Raw genomic sequence first — 12,077 nt, forward strand, 5'->3', positions numbered from 1 at the left:
GGCGTGTCATTGACATGAAAAGACAATGCTGCCTGACCCTTCTAAATCATTCTAAGTCCACCATGGAGTTTTGGGGAATTTCAAAAAAAATACTTTTGGAAGGTTTAACAGCCCAGCACTATGACATAACATGTGGTTTAATGTTCTTCTAAAGTTTAAATACAAGAATGTGCCATGGGATTCCTACATATTTATGAATTTTGAAGAATTTAAAAAGTTGTCTAGCAAATATGCCAAGGTAGTTAAGATTAAATTATGATGAAAGTTCATATCATCAATATTTCTGTCTTATATCACCAATTGTTTTAATTTTTTTTTAATCTTTTTTTTTTCTCTCTCTCTCAAAAAGCGATACAAATTATTATTTTGAAAATGTGGAAAACTTGCTGAAAGACACTGGTTCAAACAAGGCACTGCTTAATTAATAACAAAATACGTCATTTAAAATCTCATTGTGCATGTTATGTACAAATTATACATACGTCTGAGAAACACTTCATTGACAAAAAGCTGACGTCGATTTAACACTAATTCCTCAGAAAGCTGTTCCTTTAAGGCCAAAAAAAAAATAATCGGTCTCTGGTCAGACCGAAGTTCCGGAATTGATGCGGCGATGCTGGTTTTTTGGTGTTTTTTTGGTGTTTTTTGTTTTTTTTCAAGCTTCAATTGTACAGACAAGGTGGGTAATATTTTGCTTTTTTGTGTCATTATACATTGGTGTCCTCCATCATTTGCCTTGGTGCCCTTTATCATTTGCCTTGGTGCAATTTCCCCATTCCTTGGTGCTCCTTGGTACAAAAATTTGAGGTGCAGCAATAGAGGGCGCTGTTGTAGCTTCCGTGTTAATTTGAAGAAGAAAAAAGGTTGACGCGCATGATTAAAATCGACGCGTGCGCTGACCAGAGACCGGGTATTTTTATTTTGGCCTAAAATGACTTTTCAAGTGTTATCCGAAATGATCTCAGTAACACAATTACACAGTTGACTACAAACATGAAGTTTTTTGGAGGCACCGTTTTATACCCATTTTAAAATATCGTTCAAATGACAAGCCAAGCCAAATAGTATTAGAGCAACTCAAGTCAACCCAAACAAATTTTGGTTTCAAAAGAGGTGAGTCTCTGTACTAACAATATGCTGTTGACTAGCTTACAGAGTCATTCCAAATGAATGGAAGTAATTTGTTCAATGTAATCTCTTCTTACTGTTTCAAACGTTGCACTTTCAGTGTAGTTAATTCAAGTCTTCAGATAAATTTTGTTTAGCATGACAGTGGAATGCTAGTTTGAAATTGTCAAATAATATTTACATAGTTGAATACAAAATATTTCTGCACTCTCGATTGAATAAAAAAGTCGCGCGGAAATTATGATATAAATTTTGCGCGGTCACAACATGGCTCCTGCGAGTAGGCTACAAAGCCCTCTAGAGTTCTGGCTCGGTCAAGTTGTCTCCATCAAGCTGGCACTGCCGACACTGTCTGCGACAACTGCTGGGAAGAGTTGTCCGCCGTGACACAGCAGACCATACAGAGATCTGTACAGGGCAGTACAGCTGCTGTCTGACGAATCTAGATTCTCCATCATTGGTAATATCTCCTGTCCGATCAGCTGTATAAACACCAAAAGGCAGTTTGCTGACAAAAGGTCTGACATCTGTTTTAGTAGGTAGGTAGGTTAAATTTAGTAGCAACCATTAGGTTGGATTCCATATACAATCGGCATTAGCTAAAAAAAATACGGAAAGAATGTAGTATCCAGATGCCACTTCAGCGGTTGTGTACAAAGTCTATGGAAAGTCAAGAATATTTTCAAAGTGTTTTCTAACAAATTGGAAATGTTTCTCAGTCCCAAATTCATGTCTTTTCAACATTAACGCAATGACTGGCCTTCATTGAGATAATATATGATGACAATGGCATGGGGATGCAACATTCTTTCCAAAATACATATGAACAGAGTAAATTACAAACACCAACACAAATTTTAAAATTAGAAGCTAAAACATAGAAAACAAGTAATATTTTAAAGAAGGCATTCAAATTTGCCTACAGGATGGTGTAGAACATTCTACAACCTTTTTTACAAATGGCGAAGAAATCTATACCTTTTCGGCCTGGATTTGCAGACTTAACCTCTGCACATCGTGTTGTAGCGTAGCTAGCCTTTGCAGTTCCCTGAGTTGACTGTACTCATAGTTCCTATGGCCATGTTGGCCTGTAGGGTCCAGGTACTCCATGCAACCTACCAACATTAGTTCAACAATATGTACAAATGCATTAAGTAAAAAAAATCATGTGGTGAGATGGGTATGGGCTCCGTGCGCAAAGAAGCGAGGGCGCTCTTTTGAGAGCTCAGTGGACAGGACACACCTAACCTCATTTCCATGGGTACGATCTTGCTGTGCCATGATTTTCCCATCATGCCTTGCGCGATCATAACCCCTGGATTTGTCTAATTTAAATGTGTCAAAATATGACGCATTTAAATTAGGACTGCAGTCGAATTATCTAACGCGTGACGTCATGTTTAAAAGGTTCTAAGTTGTTTTTTTGAAGAATCAATCCTTTCAAACATGAAATGTCGACGTCGCATTATTTAGCAAGGATTTATATTAAATGTACGTTCCTCTGTCATCCCTTTACAACACAAGATAAAAGTTTTTTGGCCCCAAAAAACAGGCATCCATAATCCATTTCATACAGGCATCGCGCAGTTTTGAAAAAATGTTTGTACGTGACGTGACGCGCAAGAGACACGCGGGCGTACAGTCTTTGAAATAGGTGTGCAGTACGCTCTGAATAGCCAGTCAGCATCGTTTATGTCACACTCATGGCCAGGGGTTAGTGAAGGAACAAAGGAACAAAGGAACGCGCACGCGCCCATGGAGTTGAGGCTGGGACACACCACACGTGAAGTGGTTCGTGCATGTACAGTGCCAAGTATTCACGAATTATTTATTCTGAATGTGCAAAAAGCCACAGCATCTTCGCATGAGCGCATGGCTTCATTGCCAATGCGTTTGAACATCTCTCCCAGTGGTCTCCCCCAACTCTCCCTTTCTAACCCTTGAGGGGGTACTTGTGCGAGAGGCTCATGGTAGGACTTTCTCTGCCTCCCACCTCTATGACCCTGGTTCAAATCCTACCGCGAGCATCACGTGATCGCATTTTTCAGTCACTGATTTTTGTGGGTTTCTCAAATTCTTTCATGTGGTGGTTTCCCTCCCCCAATCCTAAATCGAAACATATCTTCACTGACTTCTCAGAAAAGTTTGAACAAAGAAAACAAACTTCGTGGGATTTGTACCTCTGACCTCCAGAAAGCAGTACCAGTGATCTACCGACTGAGCTATCAAGCTGTGTTGGCGGTCCCCCGATTTGTTAGGGTCTTCCTTTACGTGGATGATTTTCAATGACTTTCACACGTTTTTCTTCAAACCTATAAGCTTTGAAACGTTTTTAGTCAAAAGGAAGTAAACTATCACATGAATGACAAAACATACCTTGTAAATCTCTATGTTGAACAGGGAGAAAGAACGTGGTGGACGGCTGATAGGAAACATTTTCCTGCATACAGCAATCAGATGAATAGGGCTGGCTCACATGAGGCAATCCTGGGTTCTCGTTACCGAAAGAAAGTTCCAGAGCCTCAGCTGAAATTGGTTTAAAAATATTAAAACACAACTTTCAAAAACAAAGAAATGAAACAAATATTATTTTATATAAGAATAAAATTGTATTTGTTCACAACTTCAACTTCTTTGCTTCGGAAAATGAAATCAAACCTCATATCTAACTCTTTTATCACTCACTGAGAGTTTAGGAAAAAAGGTTCGAAATCACTAAGATCCAGAAATATCCTCAAATAAAACAAATACCAAGATCCCGGAAAAATCTCCTAGCCAAAAAAAAATAATGCAAAAGTCAAAAAAAATCCCCAACTCCAAAAAAAAAACAAATCCCCAAGTAAAAAAAAAAATCCCCACGTCAAAAAATAAATCCCAACTTCACAAAAAGAACAATCTCAAGATTAAAAAAAAACAAGGTCCAAAAAAAAAAAATATCCCACATCAAAAACTTTAAAAGTTCCAAAATTATTTTAAGATCTAACCCAATCCCAGGTTCCAAGATAAAAAAAAACTTAAAAAATACTCAGATCAAAAAATTCCCAAGATCCTAAAAACCCAAGGGCAAAAAAACGTACGGTAAAAAACAAGATAATAATAAAATACCCCCCCAAAAAAATTCCAAAGTTCCACAAATTCCTAAATTATAGAAAAATACCAAAATCCAACAATTCCCAATATTAAAATCAATTAAGATACTTCAGAGATAAATGTGGGCCACACTCCATAGTGCTGTATTTCACATATTTGCTCATCAATGAAGAGCGGTATAAAGATGAAGTTGAACGGGGCACATAAAAATAAAATAACTAATCCAATTTGCACACCTTCAGCAACATTTTCAACTTCTCCTTTCAGTGCATCCAGTTTTGTCCTCAGTGCTTTAGTCAGGACGTGAAGCCTATATCGGCTGTCCCACGATGCTTTGCCTACAAAACAAAACAAGAAAGAAAAAGAAGAAAAGAAATGATAGACAAATAGAACCACTTGTACAAAATATGCACTCAGGGGTGATGTTTTCTATTTTCATCCATGAAAGAATACTTGTGCAGAGTCTCATCTCTGTGGGCCTTTGATCAGTGAAAATTGAAATATTTTAAAATTGTCCCAGTATTTGGTACAAAAGTAAAATATTTACCATAATTAGTAAAGTTACCATGCTTGGGGAAGTCATTCAGGGCAGATTTAGCAACATGAATGAGGTGATTGCACTCTGTTGTCAGCTCCATAATTCTCCCCTGGATATCTCTGGATGGAAGAGATGTGGACGACTGCTGAAACTACAAGCAACAATGTGTAACAAACTTTAAACTCTGTCACTGCACAAATCTTAACCCATTAGCACATGTACTACTTTGTATTACATTGTATTTATTTGTATTACATTGTATGTATTCCCTGGAGAATCCATAAGACCATAGAGTGCTTTGGTGGTTTCAGGCAGTACAAGGAGTAACAGATGTATAAGGGCGGTAAATGGACTAATCGATTAAGTCCTTTAAAACAATATAAAAAAGGTAAAATTGCTCCAAGGATTAAGGGCTGTTGTTTAAGGGATACTGACCTATGTTTTTGCTTGAGGTAGGGGTTGGGACGGGGGCGGGGCTGGAGGGGTGGGAGATGGGGAGGAGGGGGGGGGCTTAAGGGGGAAAATTGGGAGGGAGAGATGGACACTTGTAACTTAGGGATGCTGTTAAATTTGGTGGAATAGAGAAAACGTAATAGTAAAATACTGAGAAAGTAACAGTAAATTTGTGTAAATTTTTTACACAATCATCAAACAGTACAAACAATGGCGGAACTGTAGTTACTATTTTCTCAAATCGAGTTAATGAAGAAAAAACTTTAAAAAAATTACAAAAAATGGAAAATCCTTTTAAATTCCTACTTTTGATTCCAATCGCTGCCGAAAGTGTTGAGAAGGCAGCGATTGCTCTTCAGATTCCATCTTAGATGACAGTCTCTGTCTGAGCTTGGAGATATCTGACTGGAGTTTCTTGAGTTTGCCTGGCACCTTGAGGTTGCGCCTGAAGACAAATTTGTGAAAGGCACAAACTGTAAGACACAAAATATACGTAATACCATCTTCCCTTTGAGAAATCCTACAAGTGTTCAAATGGGCTCATTTAAAACAAACCCGCGCAGCATTGTCTGTCAATTTTTTAGTTGCGTTTTGATTACTCTAAGTTCTTAGTTCTTTATACAAAACTGAATTTTCTCTTTAGCATCTGTTTTCAGTTTGTCCAAAATAGCTTATCAGATATAAAGTAAACAAAAGTGTGCAAGTTGACTTTAAAAGCTGAGATTTTTTCATAAATACAGGACTTGTTTTGGAACAACATGTATGATGTGTGTGACATCATTATTTTTGTAAACAGTTACTGCTTTGCATTCTGACAGCAAAAAAAGTTTAAGTGTAATAAAACAAACCTAAATTGACAACGTTTTGAATATGTGGCAAACACGATGAACAATTGTTAAAAATCTTATATTGGCAACTTTTACCTCATCTATAGACCAGTTGATCACTTGAGCTATCTGCTTGAGATTTAAAAACAAATGAGGCAGTGGCTAGACTAGTCAGTGTCTGGTACCCTAAACATTCAAGAGTGAACGTACAGTCGTGTCAATCGACACACTCTAGTCTGTTTGGCTTACCCATCCCTCTTCAGCATGAACAGTCTAGGGTTGTCTTCCTGGACACTCTTTCCACAATCTCCCGTCTCTGAAGAACTTGGCGTAGCTGAGGATACCTCACTCAGTCTCAACCCTGCCGTTTTCTGTACAACATTTCCCATTCTATCTACCAAATGTTTATGTTCATAAGCTATTTCTGAAGGCTGTTTTGGCACTCCTACAGACTTTTGACTCCCTTTATTCCCGGCATCAGGCAAATCTCCGTTTCGTTTTTCTCTGATGGCAGATGTATTCTCTGTTCTTATCCAACATGGTTTTTCCATTCTTTTGACTGCCTGCGGTACCTTTGTCTGTATTTAATACATTTTTGCCTCCTGCGCTGTTGGATTTCTTAGTTCCGTTCACAGCAGTATTAGGCCCTTTTCCCTTACTGAAATTTCTTGTTGCAGTAGATTCTCTAGCATTTTGGGCACCGACAGTTTTCGGCTTCATTGCCTTGTTGCCCACAGAATTAGCCACAGGCTTGGCAGTGACATTTCTGCCGATTTCCGAGGAAGTGGTTTTGAAGTGGGATTTGGCCAAAGGTTTCGGCCGGGGAACCTTGGCGCTGTATGCCGCTCTGGCCTGGGCTGTTCCAGGCCTCAGCTTGGGAGTGGAGTTTGCGCCAGACTTCTCCAAAATCCGTGGTTTCACGTCGGCAAACAGCTTCTTTAAGGACGACTGGGAAATGACGGCAAACTCCTGTCCATCGATGACTTGGCCGGTGGGCTCGGATGGAGCATTTCCCCCAGTCGTTTGATCGGCATCTGGTGCCATTGTTCCTTCCTCTTGACGTAACTCCTCCAGTGGGTTGAGCTGCACGCCGAAAACAAAAAATGGCCAAGATATAGTTAGTCAGTTACAAGTCAAATCACAAGTCAATCACAAGTCAGGTCACATCTGATAGGCAATATTAAAGGGAATATACATCATTTGCTTTTGCTGTAATTTTCAGAAATGGATGGAATTGGGGGGTTGGAAATATATAGCAAATATAGTTACACTGACTTTTTTGAGGTTTTGGTTCGAAAATGCTATAAAAACCAAGAAAAACAATCATTTTCCTATAGTCTGGCTCCCAGACTCCATATAAGAAGAAACAGAGCAGTTTACATACAATGGGGAATTGTAAGGTCAGGGAACCAGTCTAGCTGGCTTGTACCCGTTCATAGGTGTGTAATCGATTGCAAACAAGTGCGATGGTCAATTGGGGCCAGTATTTGAAATAAAGCCAGTGTTTTCCAACGCTAATCGGCCGACCAGCGTTGGAAATTGATACAAAAGTACCACTTTTCTTGAAAATGACAGTATACCAGGTGCCATGATTTTACAGGATGCTTTACACTGTCATTCACTAACAGTCCAGCAAGGTATTTCAAAATGATTTGGTAGTTTTATTTTTTGATGTTTGCAAATGTTGTATTTTCCCTTTAACAAATGACAACATTTTGCAAAGACAGGACCTGCATCAAATGCCAAGACTGACCCTCTTCTGGAGTTGCCTAGCCCTCTGAGCCTTAACCAAGGCCCTCTCCACCTCAGCCAGGGTCTCCGCCTCTTCCAGCGATGCGGCGTCGCCATGGTTACCAGCATCACCATCTCCTGCTAGAGGGGCGCCAGACTTGGCAGGCTTGGCTTTGGGAGGCCAGGGCTGGTTGAGCAGAGGGCGGAAGTCTTGACAGATTCTCTCACAGAGATCTCTGCTGGTTTCGACGCACAGGGTCACATCCGTGATAAACTGCTCAATCCTGCATCAAAGTTTGGGATAAAATAAAGGAGAGAATCACGGGTTAGCCAATACCTATTAGGGCCTAGGGCCTACTAGTCGTCTCAAGTGGATGACAAGTAAGATCACAAGTAGAAGGGAATGACCAGTGACAAAGGCACGCTTTTGACACAGCTTATGATTTTAATGAAGGCAGTGGATATTTAGCCAGATCATTATTCATAATGATTAGCCGGAACAGCACTGAACATGCGCAGTCACAGTTTTTTGGACCTTAAAGTTTTACTGTGACACACGCCAACACTGTCATTGTGAGTTCGTATCCACAAGATGGGAATCAGACCATTTACAATTTCTGACTTATTTCCATTTAAAAAAAAATCCTCCAAAGCCAGGAATCAGAAAAAGAAAATGCTCTAGGCCCCTACAAATAAATTTAGGAGTCAATTTAAAATTATTAATAAAAGAATATTCTCATTTTTTTCAATTATACAAACTACAAACAAAATGTCAATAGAGCATGACAGGGGTTTCAAACCTGGGATCTCTTGCTATCACTCGACATGCCATCCATTCCCCGACTTGCTGCTCGATCGATGGGTAATTTAATACTTTATAATGTAGGCCTGATTGCCTATACATCAAAGAGGGCACTGTAACATCTCTCACAGTCTCAGGCATAATATCGTTTACTAAACGAAGTGGCTATCGTTACGGCACTCGTTGTTTAGCGCCCTCTACGATATTTTTTGATACGCACGCGGGTATATAATTATTTGTTTCTCCACGTTTTTTCGAGCAGTGCGCCAGCTCAGCCGATAGAGGGTAGGATTTTGCACCGCGAGGTTGCGGGTTCGAATCTCAGTTTTGCACTCGAATTTTTTTCCTTTTCTAACCTGAGGCTTTGGAGGATTTTTTTTAAAAGGGAAATAAAGTCGAATTTCATAAAGTTCAAATTCACTTTTTTCCTTCTAATTTTATATTTTCTTGTCATGTTTTTTATAAAAGTTGCCAGGTTGCAGTCTACCGTAACGATAGAAAATGGGAAATGCGTTACGGCTGCCGTAACAATAGCCACTGCGTTTACTAAAAGAAAGCCGGATCCGGCAATATATCAGCTACCTTTAGAAAAACTGACTTGAGACATTGAATGTGTGAATGTAGGCCCTACAAACATGACAAATTTATGTGAATGTGAAATTGTGATTGTGTTGCCGGTTATTTTGTTTGCAGCTCTTACTTTTCTACTATATATTCGGATTTGACAGATTATCTTAACATTTTCTGTTGCTCACGTCATATTATTTGAACATAATTATTCTAAATGGTTAATCATTCGATAGTTCTGTTTTACCGGTCAAAATGATGATCCATGATCGTGACGATCCATCACTCAATTTTGACGAGCGCTCCATAAACCTTAAATAGCGCCCTCTATTGGGTAAAAACAGTCGCTCCCCATTTCGACTGGTACTCGGCGTCCATTGCTTTGACGTATTGGTACACCATTGAAATCCTGAAACGCAATCGTCCTTTTCCAACGATCTCCCAGTGGCGTTTGCACGTGTGAGTTTTGCTCCGCATTTCGTCGATAATTTGTTCCCATTTTTTCGTCATTTTAATAAATAAATTTTACATTTCTGTGTGAATGGGTATTCAGTGATTCATCAGTGAATGCCACAAAGGTCATCAGCCGTATCTGATGTGATTTTTTTTTAAGTTGAAATATTGCTAGTTTTTCCACGTTGAGATATGGAGGTGAATTAGGGCGCCCTCTAGCAGCTGCATTCTTATCTTTTGCCAGTTTTGGAGAATATGGTTACAGTAGGTCTCCATTGTTTATGCCTTAAAATGCTCATCATCTGTCATTATCAATATTGGCATGTTGGTAATGCAGCTTGGGTATGGATGACAAACAAACCAGGCAATTTGTGCACAAACCTATGCAGTCATGTCTGTTAAAACTTTCATTTGATTCCTCAAATTCATAAGAATTTAGTGATAGTTTTTCACACATTGTCGTATGGTTAATTAAAAAATACATCAAAAACCTTTTTTTTTATTTAAAGATTATCAGAATGAAGGAAGTTTTTGGGAATCCCTTTTTAGATAACAGTTTCATTACTCATGAAAATGTCATTACGGTTGGTGACTAGCCTGTGTAAAAGGCATGGCAGGGGAGAGGAAAAGTAAGGGTTTTTTACAGTCATAGCTCAGTGTTCTCCAACATGTAGAACAAACCTGGCGCCCCGCCATGCTTTCTGCGGCGCCCGCATGTTTAAGAAGTCCCCGCCAAGCTTTAAAATCCTGCCGCCAGGTTTAATTTTTTTGACTCTACAGTGTACATTTACAACTAAAATAATTGATTTCAGTTGTTTTTCCACACATTAACAATGTGTTTCGATGTCATCCCAGCCCGATCGGGGTTGTCTTAAAATCTCGCTGAATCAATCACATGCACCGGCCGGCCGTGCAAACACGAGCGATTCCCCATGCACTGTACGTACGCGCGATGTACACACACTGCACTGACAACTGAATCCCCAGTTCCGGAGTGTGCCGATACTTCAAGTAGCGACAACCCCGCCGCAAAAATATATATCTGTATAAGTACACACACACACCAGCAGGAGTACGTACGGCAGATCTTACGTGCAGCCAACCGACTTTCTTTTTCTCAGTGCTTGCAAGCGCGGTACACAATATAATACGCATTGATGTTTTTGTACGAGGAAAACGAGCTCGAGGCCAAAACACGCGTGCACATGGCCATGGTGTTCCGATCATGCCGATTGTCAAAAGTTATAAATGCGTCGATCGTGTATGGGCCCGGTTCCCTAAGAGAACAAAATCCACTTTTAATTTATTTGACTTACCAAACTAGTTGGCGACATTTAAGAACATACAGGTAGGTCATAAATAGAGGGAAATTGGGGGGAAATGACGATGACAACGACAAAACGCAACATGAAAATAAAGATGACGATCGCATGGCACCGGCACCACCCATAAAATCGCGTAAAAAAAACGTAATTTGAATCCCATTTTGTTTTTCAAAATTACAAAAAGGTGTCATTTGATCTGAGAGAAGTCTGCTTTAGGTTGAAAAGGAAATTTCAAAGTTTGAATGCTAAAAAATCGGGGGAACTGGCCTGGAGAATCGCCTCAGATTGCACCACAGAGCATCTAGAATCCAAAATTTTCTCGGGGCCCTTAAGCGGGCCCCGAACCCCACGCCGTAAGGGCTTCGCGCTCGCGCTCGCAGGAGTACCCGCCGACCCAGCGCCAACCTTTAATTTTCAAAGTTGGAGAACACTGATAGCTGGAGGATTTTGCAGGATTCAGGCAGTGGTCGCCCTCCATGGACCATATTCAAGAAATAGTGGAGGAATTTGCAGGATTTGAGGCTAGCTGGAGTTACCCAGCCCTGAGTTTTATCATTGGGTTGTCTATAAGGGCTGGAGCGCATTTTTCTCAAAACTTGTAGTATTTGCAAAAAAAATTTGGAAAATGTTCAATTTTGTCCCCGTTACACACTAATTGCAACTGCAACTCACCCCAAACTTGCCTGGAATAACCATTACACAGGTCCTTGAAGTAAAAAACGATCCACAATGAAGATTCAGCTTACAATTGCAGTGAAAACAGGAGGAATAACCGCTAACTTGACAACCTTGCTGGATTGGCCAGGACCGCTATGGTTTGTGCACAAAAAAAATTGTGTACAATGAATGGCGGTCGATTAACAGGCACAGAGAGCGATCGCTGTCAACTACTCGTTTTGCCGGCTGCGCTGGCTGTTGGCGCGTGACGTCACGCGGAAGCGTAACACCCGATGACTGTTTCATGCACTAGTAAGGTTTACACTCGCATCACAGCTTTGGTACCGAACCGCAAATAGTGCATGAAACAGTCATCGGGTGTTACGCTTCCGCGTGACGTCACGCGCCAACAGCCAGCGCAGCCGGCAAAACGAGTAGTTGACAGCGATCGCTCTCTGTGCCTGTTAATCGACCGCCATTCATTGTACACAATTTTTTTTGTGGCA

The 12,077-nt window shown here is 40.2% G+C and overlaps 1 pseudogene; it reads right to left on the bottom strand.

The window, feature by feature from the left end:
- Positions 1 to 819: 819 nt before the first annotated feature.
- LOC119738664 lies at positions 820 to 9,591 on the bottom strand (annotated as a pseudogene).
- Between the last annotated feature and the right edge of the window lie 2,486 nt (positions 9,592 to 12,077).

The sequence above is a fragment of the Patiria miniata genome, unplaced genomic scaffold, assembly GCF_015706575.1.
Source record: "Patiria miniata isolate m_02_andy unplaced genomic scaffold, ASM1570657v1 HiC_scaffold_3, whole genome shotgun sequence".
Classification (NCBI taxonomy): domain Eukaryota; kingdom Metazoa; phylum Echinodermata; class Asteroidea; order Valvatida; family Asterinidae; genus Patiria; species Patiria miniata.